The 16,589-nt window shown below is 37.6% G+C and overlaps 1 protein-coding gene across 5 annotated transcripts in view; it reads right to left on the bottom strand.

Annotated features, from left to right (window-relative positions):
- The window catches only part of Cd109 (CD109 molecule), a 254,922-nt gene that overhangs the window by 119,725 nt on the left and 118,608 nt on the right, over positions 1-16,589 (bottom strand). The gene's annotated exons all lie outside the window — the stretch shown is intronic.

The raw sequence follows: 16,589 nt of genomic DNA, 5'->3' as shown, positions 1-16,589 counted from the left end.
GTCTAAAGAATATTTCATCTGACAACAGCACAATATACATTCTTCTCAGCAGCCCAGAGAACTTTCCCCAAAATAGATCATATTTTAGGGCACAAAGCAAGCATCAGCAATTATAAGAAAACAGAAATAACCCCCTCCATTCTATCTGACTGCAATGCATTAAAACTAGAACTCCACAGCAAAAGCAATAGCAGAAAATATGCAAATAATTGGAGACTGAATAACATATTGCTCAACTATCAGTGGGTCACAGAATAAATAAGAGAGGAAATCAAAATCCTGGAACTAATGAAAATGCAAATACCACCTACCAGAACCTATGTGACACAGCAAAGGCAATCCTAAGAGGCAAGTTTATAGCGAAGAGTGCATATATTAAATGGACAGAAAGATCTCAAGTAACCAACCTAATACTACATCTCAAATTCCTAGAACAACAAGAATAAGCAAAAACGAAATGAAGCAGAATGACAGAAGTAATAAAAATAAGGACCAAAAATAATGAAATAGAGAATAAAAAAACCATACAAACAATCAATGAAACATAAAGCTGGTGCTTTGAAAAAATAAACAAGATTGGCAAATCTGATTAAAATAAGGAGGAAAAAGACCCAAATTAATTAAAAAAATTAGGAACAATAAAAAGGTGATACCAAAAAACACCAAGGAAACCCAGGGGAACATCTGGGACAACTTTGAAAACCTATATTCAAATACATTGGAAAATCTAGAAGAAATGAACAAATTTCTAGATACATATGACCATCCAAAACTGAACCAAGAGGATATTAATCAAACCTAAACAGATCTATAATAAGCAATTAAATTGAAGCAGTAAGAGTCTCTCCAAAAAAGACAAGCCCAGTATCTGACAGATTCTCCACTGAATTCTTTCAAACTTTTAAAGAACTAATACCAACACTCTTCAATGTTTCCACAAAATAGAAAGGGAAGGAACCCTATCAAACTCATTTATGAAGCCAGCATTACACTTAACCCAAAACCAAACAAGGACACAACAACAACAACAAAGAGAACTACAGCCAATCTCTGTAATAAACATAGATGAGGGATTCCAAGATGGGGACTAGAGGGATGAAGCAGAAAGCATGCTTCCTAAAGTAAAATCTTGGAGAGACACTGGAGAAACACCTTACAGGAAAAACCATGGAGGAGAGATAAAACTCTGTCTCCTCCACACCACCAGCCAGCGCATACCATCCCCACTCCACATTAAACTGGGAATCCAGGAGGGTTCCAGTGCTGCCGCCAGATGCCAGCTCCCAGACTGCTTCGGAAGAAGCAGACCACAAGGTGAGCTAAGTGGCACGTGGTACTCCCAAAAACAACCCTGGGCCAGATCAGCATAGCCCCCTGGACAGACCGACCCCCAACCAGGGAAAAAAAAGAAAAAAAACAAACTGAATAATAAACAACAACAAAAAAAGACATGTAGCAAAGAGGGTGGGGTGCCCTGAGCACCGAAGAGGAGGGGAGGGGAAATCCCTCATGGAACTGTAAAAAAACAAGCTGGCTGGAGAAGGCAGGAGTTGCAGCACACACCCAGCAACCAGGAGCCCAAAATCAGGCAAGAGTAGCAATACTTATCTCGGAAAAAATAGACTTCAAACCTACATAGATCAAATAAGATAAAGAAGGACATTCCATATTAAAAAAAGGGAAAATAGACCAAAGGGATATAACATTTATCAACCTGTATGCACCCAATGTCAATGCACCCAATTTCATCAAACATACCCTAAAGGACCTAAAAGCATATAATAACTCCAATACAGTGGTTCTCGGAGACTTTAACACCCCATTATCATCAATAGGTAAGTCATCCAAACAAAAAATCAATAAAGAAATCCTAGATCTATATATACCATAGATCAATTGGACCTAGTTGATGTCTACAAAACATTTCATCCAACTTTTACACAATATACATTCTTCTCAGCAGCCCACGGAACCTTCTCAAAATAGATCAAATCCTAGGGCACAAAGCAAGCCTCAGCAAATATAAGAAAATAGAAATTATACCATGCATTCTATCTGATCACAATGCAATAAAACTAGAACTCAACAACAAAAATAAAGACAAAAAACATGCAAACAGCTGGAAACTGAATAACTCATTGCTTAATGAACAATGGGTCATTGATGAAATAAAAGAGGAAATTAAAAAGTTCCTGGAAGTTAATGAAAATGAAAACAAAACCTACCGGAACCTATGGTACTAAGAAATGGCAGTACTGAGAAGAAAGTTTATAGCCATGAGTGCATACATTAAAAAGACTGAAAGATCCCAAATCAATGACCTAATGATACATCTCAAACTCCTAGAAAAACAAGAACAAGCAAATCCCAAAACAAACACAGGGAGAGAAATAATAAAAAGAGCTGAAATCAATGAAATAGAAACCAAAAAAACCATACAAAGAATTAATGAAACAAAAAGTTGGTTCTTTGAAAAAATAAACAAGATCAACAGACCCCTGGCAAACCTGACTAAAATGAAAAAGCCCAAATTAGTAGAATCAGGAATGCAAAAGGAGAGATAACAACAAACACGATGGAAGTCCAGGAAATCATCAGAGACTACTTCGAGAACCTATATTCAAATAAATTTGAAAATCTTAAAAGAAATGGACAGATTTCTAGATACATATGATCATCCAAAACTGAACCAAGAGGAAATTAATCACCTGAATAGATCTATAACACAAAATGAAATTGAAGCAGCAATCAAGAGTCTCCCCAAAAAGAAAAGTCCAGGACCTGATGGATTCTCTGCTGAATTCTATCAGACCTTTAAAGAAGAACTGATACCAAAACTCCTTAAACTGTTCCACGAAATAGAAAGGGAAGGAAAACTGCCTAACGCATTTTATGAAGCCAGTGTTACACTTATCCCAAAATCAGGCAAAGACAACTCCAAAAAGGAGAACTATAGGCCAATCTCCTTAATGAACACTGATGCAAAAATCCTCAATAAAATAAGGCAAAACAAATTCAACAACACATCAAAAAGATCATCCACCACGACCAACTAGGCTTCATCCCAGGAATGCAGAGGTGGTTCAAAATATGAAAATCAATAAACGTATTAAACCACATTAATGGAAACAAAGACATAAAGCACTGATCATCTCAATAGATGCAGAAAAAGCCTTTGTTAATATCCAACACCATTTCATGATAAAAGCTCTAAGAAAACTAGGAATAGAAGGAAAGTACCTCAACATTATAAAAGCTATATATGACAAACCTACAGCCAGCATTATACTTAATGGTGAAAAACTGAAACCATTCCCTCTAAAATCAGGAACAAGACAAGTATACCCACTATCTCCACTCCTATTCAGCATAGTACTGGAATTCCCAGCCAGAGCAATTAGGCAAGAAGAAGGAATAAAATGAATACAAATAGGTAAAGAAACTGTCAAAATATCCCTATTTGCAGACAATATGATCCTATACCTTGGAGACACAAAAAACTCTACTCAAAAGCTCCTAAACACCATCAATAACTATAGCAAGGTAGCAGGATATAAAACCAACATAGAAAAATCATTAGCATTTCTATACACTAATAATGAACAAACTGAGAAAGAATATATGAAAACAATTCCATTTACAATAGCCTCAAAAAAAAATCAAATACCTAGGTGTAAACTTAACAAAGGATGGGAAGGACCTCTACAAGGAAAACTATAAACTTCTGAAGAAAGAGATTGAGAAAGACTATAGAAAGTGGAGAGATCTCCCATGCTCATGGATTGGTAGAATCAACATAGTAAAAATGTCTATACTCCCAAAAGTAATCTTCATGTTTAATGCAATTCCCATCAAAATTCCAATGACTTCATTAAAGAGATTAAAAAGTCTACTGTTAAATTTATATGGAAACACAAGAGACCTCGAATAGCCAAGGCGATACTCAGTCAAAAGAACAACGCTGGAGCTATCACGATACCCAACTTCAAACTATATACAAAGCAATAACAATAAAAACAGCATGGTACTGGCACAAAAACAGACACGAAGACCAGTGGAACAGAATAGAGGACCCAGATATGAAGCCACACAACTATAACCAACTTGGCTTTGACAAAGGAGCTAAAAATATATGATGGAGAAATAGCAGCCTCTTCAACAAAAACTGCTGGGAAAACTGGTTAGTAGTCTGCAAAAACCTGAAATTAGATCCATGTATATCACCCTATACCAATATTAACACAAAATGGATCAAGGATCTTAATATCAGACCCCAAACTCTAAATTTGGTACAGGAAAGAGTAAGAAATACTCTGGAATTAATAGGTATAGGCAAGAACTTTCTCAATGGAACCCCAACAGCACAGCAACTAAGAGATAGCATAGATAAATGGGACTTCATAAAACTAAAAAGCTTCTGCTCAACAAAAGAAATGGTCTCTAAACTGAAGAGACCACCCATAGAGTGGGAGAAAATATTTGCCAGCTACACATCAGACAAAGGACTGATAACCAGAATATATAGAGAACTTAAAAAACTAAATTCTCCCAAAATTAATGAACCAATAAAGAAATGGGCAAGTGAACTAAACAGAACTTTCTCAAAAGAAGAAATCAAATGGCCAAAAAACACATAAAAAATGCTCACCATCTCTAACAATAAAGGAAATGCAAATTAAAACCACGCTAAGATTCCACCTCACCCCTGTTAGAATAGCCATCATCAGCAACACCACCAACAACAGGTGTTGGCGAGGATGGGGGGAAAAAGGAACCCTCCTACACTGCTGGTGGGAATGTAAACTAGTACAACCACTCTGGAAAAAAATTTGGAGGCTACTTAAAAGGTAGACATCGATCTACCATTTGATCCAGCAATACCACTCTTGGGGATATACCCAAAAGACTGTCACACAGGTTACTCCAGAGGCACCTGCACACCCATGCTTATTGCGGCACTATTCACAATAACCAAGTTATGGAAACAGCCAAGATGCCCCACCACTGACAAATGGATTAAGAAAATGTGGCAGGATATAAAATCAACATAGAAAAATCATTAGCATTTCTATACACTAACAATGAGCAAATGGAAAAAGAATGTATGAAAACAATTCCATTTACAATAGCCTCAAAAAAATCAAATACCTAGGTGTATTTGATGGGCGCCAGTGGCCGGCGCCCATACAGCTTGGGAAGACGCGGACCAGGTGAGCTTCGCGGTACCGCGGTAGCCCCACAGACAAGCCTGGGCCAGAGCAGCATAGCCCTCTGGACAGACTGACCTCCGCCCGGGAAAAAAAGAGAAACTGAGTACTAAGCAATAAGAACAGTTAAGACACGCCGGAAAGAGGGTGGGGCGCCCTGAGCGCTGAAGATTGGGGGAAGGGAACCCTTCCCGGGACTGTAAATAAACAAGCCGGGCGGGCCGGAGAGCCTCTGGCAGGAGCGGGGTGCGCCCAGCAACCAGGAGCGGGACGCTTATGAGAGGAGGGAAGACCCACTTCCCACGTGAACTGTAAATAAACACGCAGGCCTGACAACGCAGGGCAGTGTCACCTTTCCCAGTGCTTGGAAAGGGGAAAGCCTGTGGCAGAGGCGCCCCCGCACAGGAGAACTCTGAGCAAACAAAGCCTGTGGGACCAGGTGAGTGCTAGCTCACCCCAGAGATCTGCATAAATAACGCAGCCAGCTACAGGCTGAGAGCAGCAGGCAGGCAAGCCACAGTGGCAGATATCACTCTCAGAACTGCCTCCAGACGCTTTTTTTTCTTTTTCTCCCTACCTTTGATGAGAGAACAACCGAATTACACCTGCAAGCCGAAAAACTTATTGAAACTGTATTGCATTTGAACTGGGGACACTTGGTGGGGCTTTTTTTTTTTTTTATCTTCTGTGTGTGTGTGAGTGTAGTTTTGTTCTACTTTATGCATCCCCTTTGATGAGACAACTACAGAACGACATCTGAGGCACCAACTCCAGGACTGGAGATTGAGACGGACATCCAAATTATTAAGACTGAAATTGCATTGCATATAAACTTGGAAGTTTTTTGGTGTTTTTTTTTTTTTTTAAATTTTCTATTTTCCATTTTATTTTAATTCATTTTTATAAATAGATATCACTTTCATATACTTATTTTTTATTTTTTTTATCTTTGATTTTCAATCCTCTCTCTGTCTCTCTATTGTCTGTTCAGCTTACTGTTGATTAGTACACTAACACTCCCTGTTTATACCTTTGAAACTCTCTTGTCTGATACCTTGTTCTGCTTTCTCCCTCTTGTCTGTATATTTGTTTTCCCCTTTTCTTTAACTTCTTGCTTTCCATCTCAGCTCACTCTTCCATTCTCAATATTACCATTGTTATTATTACAAGCTAGAAAATACTTAATTACACACAGTACAGGGACAGTAACAACACCAAGGACAATGACAGGAAGACAGAAAAAACAAGGAAACCAGTTTCCCCACAGCAAAAAATTAGTACAGGAACCAGAGGGGAATGAAGAGAACAGAAACTCAGATCCAGACTCCAACAAAATGAAGATAAACTATGCCAAAGGACCCAATGAAGCCCACAAGAATAATTTAAAAGAAGACATACTACAAGTACTCAATGAGAATTTTATAGAGATGATACTGGATAGGGTCAACCAAAATGTACAGGAGACACTCAAGAAATTCCAAGACAATAAAAATAGAGAATTTGAAAAAGCAAAAGAAGAAATAAAGGAAACCATAGAAGCACTGTATAAACACCAAAGTGAAAGAGAGAACACAATGAATAAATGGATAAATGAACTCAGGACAAAAATAGACAACAATAAAGAAGAAAACAGTCAGGATATGGAAAACCTCAGAAAAAAGAACGAAACAGAACTGCAAAACAAAACGGAAGGCCAATCCAGCAGAATAGAACAAACAGAAGACAGAATCTCAGAACTTGAAGATGAAATGGTAATTAAAGGAAAAACCGAAGAACTATTAATTAAACAACTCAAGACCTGTGAAAAGAAAATGCAAGAACTCACTGACTCCATCAAAAGACCAAACTTGAGAATCATGGACATCGAAGAAGGAGAAGAGGTGCAAGCGAAGGGAATGCGTAATATATTCAACAAAATAATAACGGAAAATTTCCCAAATCTAGAGAAAGATATTCCCATACAAATGCAAGAGGCCTCCAGGACACCAAACAGACCAGATCAAAATAGAACTACTCCACGACATATCATCATTAAAACAACAAGTTCAGAAACTAAGGAAAGAATATTGAAGGCTGCAAGAGAGAAAAAACAAGTAACATACAAAGGTAAACCCATCAAAATAACAGCAGACTTCTCAACAGAAACATTAAAAGCAAGAAGAGCATGGGGTGAGATCTTCCGGGCACTGAATGAAAGTAACTTCAACCCCAGGATACTCTACCCAGCAAAGCTATCATTCAAAATAGATGGAGCAATAAAAGTCTTCCATGATAAGCAGAAACTAAAACAATATGTGACCACAAAGCCACCATTACAAAAGATTCTGCAAGGGATCCTGCACACAGAAAGTGACACCCAACTTAACCATGAAAAGGCAGGCAGCACCAAACCACAGGATAAGAAAAAGCAAGACAGAAGAGAGTAACATCAAGTTAGCTACACACAATCAAACCTTCAAACAACTAAGATAACTAAATGGCAGGAATCACCACATACCTATCAGTACTAACACTTAATGTTAATGGACTTAATTCACCCATCAAAAGACACCGTTTGACAAAATGGATTAAAAAAGAAGATCCAACAATTTGTTGCTTACAGGAGACTCATCTCACCGACAGAAATAAGCATATGCTTAGGATGAAAGTCTGGAAGAAGATTTACCAAGCCAATGGCCCCCGAAAACAAGCAGGAGTAGCAATACTTATCTCTGACAAAGTAGACTTCAAACCTACATTGATCAAACGAGATAAAGAAGGACATTCATACTAATAAAAGGGGAAATAGACCAAAAGGAAATAATAATCATCAATCTGTACGCACCCAATGTCAATGCACCCAATTTCATCAAACATACCCTGAAAGACCTAAAAGCATATATAAACGCCAACACAGTGGTTGTGGGAGATTTTAACACTCCATTATCATCAATAGATAGGTCATCCAAACAAAAACTCAATAAAGAAATCCAAGATCTAAAATATGCAATAGATCAAGTGGACCTAGTAGATGTCTACAGAACATTTCATCCAACCTCTACACAATATACATTCTTCTCAGCAGCCCATGGAACCTTCTCCAAAATAGATCATATCCTAGGGCACAAAGCAAGCCTCAGCAAACATAAGAAAATAGAAATAATACCATGCATACTATCTGACCACAATGCAGTAAAAGTAGAACTCAACAACAAAAGTAAAGACAAAAAACATGCAAACAGCTGGAAACTAAATAACTCATTACTTAATGAAGAATGGATCATCGATGCAATAAAAGAGGAAATTAAAAAGTTCCTGGAAGTCAATGAAAATGAAAACACAACCTACCGGAACCTATGGGACACAGCTAAGGCAGTCTTGAGAGGAAAGTTTATAGCCATGAGTGCATATATTAAAAAGATTGAAAGATCCCAAATCAATGACCTAATGATACATCTCAAACTCCTAGAAAAACAAGAACAAGCAAATCCCAAAACAAATAGAAGGAGAGAAATAATAAAAATAAGAGCTGAAATCAATGAAATAGAAACCAAAAAAACCATACAAAGAATTAATGAAACAAAAAGTTGGTTCTTTGAAAAAATAAACAAGATCGATAGACCCCTGGCAAACCTGACTAAAATGAGGAGAGAAAAAACCCAAATTAGTAGAATTAGGAATGCAAAAGGGGAGATAACAACAAACACCATGGAAGTCCAGGAAATCATCAGAGACTACTTTGAGAACCTATATTCAAATAAATTTGAAAATCTAAAAGAAATGGACAGATTTCTAGATACATATGATCATCCAAAACTGAACCAAGAGGAAATTAATCACCTGAATAGATCTATAACACAAAATGAAATTGAAGCAGCAATCAAGAGTCTCCCCAAAAAGAAAAGTCCAGGACCTGATGGATTCTCTGCTGAATTCTATCAGACCTTTAAAGAAGAACTGATACCAACCCTCCTTAAACTGTTCCACGAAATAGAAGGGGAAGGAAAACTGCCAAACACATTTTATGAAGCCAGTATTACACTTATCCCAAAACCAGGCAAAGACACCTCCAAAAAGGAGAACTATAGGCCAATCTCCTTAATGAACATTGATGCAAAAATCCTCAACAAAATAATGGCAAATCGAATTCAGCAACACATCAAAAAGATTATTCACCACGACCAGGTAGGCTTCATCCCAGGGATGCAGGGGTGGTTCAACATATGAAAATCAATAAACGTAATAAACCACATTAACAGAAGCAAAGACAAAAACCACTTGATCATCTCAATAGATGCAGAAAAAGCCTTTGATAAGATCCAACATCATTTCATGATAAAAGCTCTAAGAAAACTAGGAATAGAAGGAAAGTACCTCAACATTATAAAAGCTATATATGACAAACCTACAGCCAGCATTATACTTAACGGAGAAAAATTAAAACCATTCCCTCTAAAATCAGGAACCAGACAAGGATGCCCACTATCTCCACTCCTATTCAACATAGTACTGGAATTCCCAGCCAGAGCAATTAGGCAAGAAGAAGGAATAAAATGAATACAAATAGGTAAAGAAACTGTCAAAATATCCCTATTTGCAGACGACATGATCCTATACCTTAAAGACCCAAAAAACTCTACTCAGAAGCTTCTAGACATCATCAATAGCTATAGCAAGGTAGCAGGATATAAAATCAACATAGAAAAATCATTAGCATTTCTATACACTAACAATGAGCAAACGGAAAAAGAATGTATGAAAACAATTCCATTTACAATAGCCTCAAACAAAATCAAATACCTAGGTGTAAACCTAACAAAAGATGTGAAAGACCTCTACAAGAAAAACTATACACTTCTGAAGAAAGAGATTGAGGAAGACTATAGAAAGTGGAGAGATCTCCCATGCTCATGGATTGGTAGAATCAACATAGTAAAAATGTCGATACTCCCCAAAGTAATCTACATGTTTAATGCAATTCCCATCAAAATTCCAATGACATTCATTAAAAAGATTGAAAAATCTATTGTTAAATTAATATGGAAACACAAGAGGCCACGAATAGCCAAGGCAATACTCAGTCAAAAGAACAATGCAGGAGGTATCACAATACCTGACTTCAAACTATATTACAAAGCAATAACAATAAAAACAGCATGGTACTGGCACAAAAACAGACATGAAGACCAGTGGAACAGAATAGAGGATCCAGATATGAAGCCACACAACTATGAGCAACTTATCTTTGACAAAGGAGCTAAAAATATACGATGGAGAAATAGCAGCCTCTTCAACAAAAACTGCTGGGAAAACTGGTTAGCAGTCTGCAAAAAACTGAAACTAGATCCATGTATATCACCCTATACCAAGATTAACTCAAAATGGATCAAGGATCTTAATATCAGACCCCAAACTCTTAAGTTGATACAAGAAAGAGTAGGAAATACTCTGGAGTTAGTAGGTATAGGTAAGAACTTTCTCAATGAAACCCCAGCAGCACAGCAACTAAGAGATAGCATAGATAAATGGGACCTCATAAAACCAAAAAGCTTCTGTTCATCAAAAGAAATGGTCTCTAAACTGAAGAGAACACCCACAGAGTGAGAGAAAATATTTGCCAATTATACATCAGACAAAGGACTGATAACCAGAATATACAGGGAACTTAAAAAACTAAATTCTCCCAAAACTAATGAACCAATAAAGAAATGGGCATGTGAACTAAACAGAACTCTCTCAAAAGAAGAAATTCAAATGGTCAGAAAACACATGAAAAAATGCTCACCATCTCTAGCAATAAAGGAAATGCAAATTAAAACCACACTAAGATTCCACCTCACCCCTGTTAGAATAGCCATCATCAGCAACACCACCAACAACAGGTGTTGGCGAGGATGCGGGGAAAAAGGAACCCTCTTACACTGTTGGTGGGAATGTAGACTAGTACAACCACTCTGGAAAAAAATTTGGAGGCTACTTAAAAAGCTGGACATCGATCTACCATTTGATCCAGCAATACCAGTCTTGGGGATATACCCAAAAGACTGTTACTCCAGAGGCACCTGCACATCCATGTTTATTGCAGCACTATTCACAATAGCCAAGTTATGGAAACAGCCAAGATGCCCCACCACTGACGAATGGATTAAGAAAATGTGGTATCTATACACAATGGAATTTTATGCAGCCATGAAGAAGAACGAAATGTTATCATTCGCTAGTAAATGGATGGAATTGGAGAACATCATTCTGAGTGAGGTTAGCCTGGCCCAAAAGACCAAAAATCATATGTTCTCCCTCATATGTGGACACTAGATCAAGGGCAAACACAACAATGGGATTGGACTTTGAGCACATGATAAAAGCGAGAGCACACAAGGGAGGGATGAGGATAGGTAAGACACCTAAAAAATCAGCTAGCATTTGTTGCCCTTAACGCAGAGAAACTAAAGCAGATACCTTAAAAGCAACTGAGGCCAATAGGAAAAGGGGAACAGGAACTAGAGAAAAGGTTAGATCAAAAAGAATTAACCCGGAAGGTAACACCCACGCACAGGAAATCAATGTGAGTCAATGCCCTGTATAGCTATCCTTATCTCAACCAGCAAAAACCCTTGTTCCTTCCTATTATGGCTTATACTCTCTCTACAACAAAATTAGAAATAAGGGCAAAATAGTTTCTGCTGGGTATTGAGGGGGTGTGGGTGAGAGGGAGGGAGCAGAGTGAGTGGTATGGGAGGGGGTGGGGGCAGGGGGGAGAAATGAACCAAGTCTTGTATGCACATATGAATAATAAAAAAAATAAAAACTAAAAAAAAATAGTATACATGACAAGCCTATAGCCAACATCATACTTAATAGAGAAATACTGAAACCAGTATTTCTAAAGTCAGGAAGAAGACAAGGATGCCCACTCTCCCCACTCCTATTCAACATAGTCTTGCAATTCATAGCCAGAGCAATGCAACATGAAGAAGAAGTAAAAGGAACAGAAATAAGTATGGAAGAAGTCAAACTATCCCTATTCGCAAATGACATGACATAAAAGAACCAAAAATCTCCTAGACACTATAAACAGCTTTGGCAAAGTAGCAGGATACAAAATCAATTTACAAAACTCAGTAACCTTTCTACACACCAACAATGAACAAACTGAGAAAGAACAAAAGAAAACAATTCCATTTACAGTAGCCTCAAAAAAAATCAAATGTCTAGGAATAAAGTTAACAAAGGATGTGAGCGACCTATACAAGGAAAACTACAAATCACTGAAAAAAATTGAAGAAGACTACAGAAGATGGAAAGATCTCCCATGCTCATGGATTAATAGAATCAACATAATGAAAATCACTATAGTACCAAAAGCAATCTACATGTTCAACACAATTCCCATCAAAATCCCAATGACTTTCATCACTGAGATTGAAAAATCAACCCTAAAGTTCATTTAGAAGCACAAAAGACTGCAAATAGCCAAGGCAACACTGAGCAAAAAGAGCAGCGCTTGGAGGTATCACCATACCTGATTTCAAACAATACTATGGAGCCATAGCAATAAAAACAACTATGGTAATGGCAAAAAAAAAAAAAAAAAGACATGAAGATCAGTAGAAAAGAATAGAAGATCCACATATGAATCCATGCAGCTATGCCCACCTGATTTTTGACAAAGATACCAAAAACACAGAATGGAGGAAAGAGCCTCTTCAAAAACTGTTGCTAGGAACACTAAGTATCAGCATGCAGAAATGAAAATAGATACTTGTCTTCATCCTGTACACGTATCAACTCAAAGTAAATTAAAGACCTTAAGACCTGAAACTTTGAAGGTAGTGCAGGAAAGAGCAGGGAATACACTGGAAGCAATAGGCACAGGCAATTACTTCCTCAATAGAACCCAAATGGCTCACCAACTAAGAGAAAGGATTGACAAATGGAACTACATGAAATTAAAAGACTTCTGCACAACAAAAGAAATGGTCCCTAAATTGAAGAGACCATCCACAAAATGGGAGAAAATCTTTGCTGGCTATATGTAATCAGAATATATAGGGAGCACAAAAAACTAAGCTCCCCAAAAACCAATAACCCAATGAAGAAATGGGCAAATAAACTGAACAGAACCTTTTCAAAGCAAAAAAGTCCAAATGGCTGAAAAAACACATGAAAAAAATGCCCACCATCCCTGGTCATAAAGGAAATGCAAATCAAAACCACATTAATATTCCACTTTACTCCTGTTAGAATGACTATCATCAAGAACACAAACAACAGCAAATGTTGTCAAGGAGGTAGGGAAAAGGAACCTGATACACTGCTCGTGGGAATGTAAATTAGTACAACCACTATGGAAAAAAGAAAAAAACTAAAATTAGATCTGCCATATGATCCAGAAATACCACTCCTAGGTATACACCCAAAGGAATGCAAGTCAGGTTACAACAAAGGCACCTGAACACCCATGTTTATTTTAGCATTATTCACAATAGCTAAGCTATGGAAACAGTCATATGCTCCACTAGTAATGAATGGATTAAGAAAATGTGGTACTTATATACAATGGAATTTTACCCAGCCACAAAGAAGAATGAAATTTTGTCGTTTGCAGGTAAATGGATCGAACTGGAAAACATCATCTTAAGTGAAGTTAGCCAGGTTCAGAAGACCAAAAGCCTCATGTTCTCTCTCATACATGGAATATAGACCTAATACATATACAGCAATCTTATGAAAAACTGGGTACCCTCAGGGGAGGTCACATACAAGAGGGGTATGGTAAAAAAGGAAACTAAGAAGATGAATATGGCTGATATACTCTCTATAAAAGAATGAATATAGAATTCTTAAACCGACTAAAACCACCATGAGGAAGGGACTAAGGCAGAATGAAGAAAAATAGAGGAGATGAACCAATTGTGGTTATAATACATATATACATGGAAATGTCACAAGGAAATTCCCTGTGTAGCTATCTTTATCCCAAATAAGCAAAATGCCATTTCTTGTCTTTTTTTTTTTTTTCTTCTACAATATTGGAGACCAGGAGGGTGGACAGATCCTGCAGGGAATGAGGGGTACGGAGTTACCAGTGCTTGTGGTGGGGGAGGCAACAAGGAAAGGGGGTAGGAGGATGAATACAGTACAAAAAATGTGTACACATGAATGTAAATGCACAAATATTACCTATTGGAAGTATTTCAGGAATGGGGGATGGGTGATAAAGGTGGAGGGAATGAATTCAAGAATGATGCATTTGATACATTGTAAGAACTTTAATAAATGCCACAATATACCCCCACCCAGCACAACAATACAAAAAAAAAAGAAAAAAAATGTTTTCTGAACATAAATATAGCACAAAAGATTCATAAAGGAATACCTAGAAAAAGTAAATCCTATAATTCGTATTTCTCTCCACTTACCTTTTTTTTGTTCCATGTCATTTCCAGGGTACAAATATCTCAGTTTGTGAAATAAACACATTTTAATGAACCTTAGATTGATATTTTTTAAAGTCTACTCTTCGCAGAAGTAACAGAAGAAAATAGATACATTTTATTTTCTTCAGAATGGTCTACAACTCACAGTGGGTAGTGGGAAAGAGGCTATTATTTATTTTTAATGAGGAGAGAATAATAAGCAGATGTTTGCTTCAAAACTAATAAACAAATGTGCTCTTTTAGTTTTTATTTGCCTCAGTTAAAGATTTCCAAACTAAATGGAGCCTGTTAACCCATCCTGAGAAATTTCCAGCAATGCCTTGCACAGTAACTATAGCCTTTATGGACTGATGACTCCTGACAAAAAAGTAGCCTGAAGTGTTTATCAGCCACCTATCAAGAGGACTATGATAGCTCTGGTCAAAGAAATATTTACAAACCATCCCTGAGATTTCATGACATTCAGATGCTAACACAACAGAAACTATCTTTCAAAATAAATCCAAAGCTAATCCCGGTATCAGGTCCTGCTCCCCTAGGTGCAGGGTAAAGGTGTGGCTCAAGCCATAACAAGAGCAAATCCCTGAGTTCAAACCCACTACCACCAAAAACAAGAAAAAGAGAAGTATTTGCATTCTTGGAAACATAAGTAAAATTTGGGAATAGAAATTAGGAGAGTAGAAAAGTAACTGGGTAGGATATATCAAAAGGCATGAAACTAGAAAAGAACCCTACAATCTATATGAAAGAATTTGAAGCCAACGCATATAATCCCAGCACCCAGAAAGAGGCAGAAGGATCATGAGTTCAAGGCCAGCCTGGGCTATATATAGCAAGACTAATAATAATAGTAATGATGATAATTTGAATTCCACCCTCAAGACCATGGTTTGAAATTTTTCATGCAAAGGAATGATAAAATTAGATTTGCCTTTTAGTTGAGAGAGAGAAAGCGCATGCCAGGCATGGTGATTCACAGCTATAATTCTAGCTACTTGGGAGGCAGATATCAGGAGAATCACGGTTCAAGGCCAACCAGAGGAAAAAGGTGGCAAGATCCTCAACTCAACAGATAAGCTAGGTTCTGTTGGCATGTTAAAGTCCAAGGCACCCCCAGGGCAAAAAGTCAAGTCTCTACCTGAAAAATAACTAAAGCATAAAAGGGGGGGAAATAGCTCAAATGGTAGAGCACCTGCCTAGCAAGTGCAAGGCCCACAGTTTAAACCCCAGTATCACCAAAAAATAAATAAAATAAAATAAATGAAGCCACTGTAGAGAAAAGATTGAAAGGATAAAAGTGGAAAACACTTAAGAAGCCAACAGTAAGTGAGGAGGAAGACATGATGTTGGCCCAACTCAAGGTAAGGTCAGTGGAGAAAAGCAGATGGGTCTGAGGAGTAAGGAAACATAATCAATAGTATTGGGTGTTGACTGGATTTGAGTAGGAGGAGCACAGCTGACTGGGGCAGCTAAACAGATGGTGGTGCATCCCACCAAGGGACAAAAGAGGAATGTCAGGCTGAAATGTTTAAAGCACCCATGAGGGCTGAAAAGTGCTCAGTGGTAGAGCACTTGCCTGGCACGTGCAAGGCCCTGAGTTCAATCTCCAGCACTGCAAAGAAAGAAAGAAAAAAAAAGCACCTGTGGGATACCAGAAGACAGTGTTTACTGAGCATGGGGGTCTGAGGGTATGAATCAAAACTGAAATTTGGTTGAAAACATGGAGTCAGGAGCTCATAAAATTATGTACAGTAGCAGAAGTCCTAGCCATGGAGAACATCAAGTTCATGTGTAAAGGTGAAAAAAAAAAAAAAAGGAAGAGAGCCAAAGATGGAGCTCTGCAGAGCAAACACTTTAAAAGATGGATGGAAGAGACTTGCCTGCTGTCACAAAGGAGAAGATAGAGGGAAATGAGGAAAATGAGAGTGAAGGACAATGTCAAATGCTGAAAAACAATTGTGAA

The sequence above is a fragment of the Castor canadensis genome, chromosome 1 (genome assembly GCF_047511655.1).
Source record: "Castor canadensis chromosome 1, mCasCan1.hap1v2, whole genome shotgun sequence".
NCBI lineage: Eukaryota > Metazoa > Chordata > Mammalia > Rodentia > Castoridae > Castor > Castor canadensis.
This window is presented reverse-complemented; position numbering and strand designations above follow the sequence as displayed.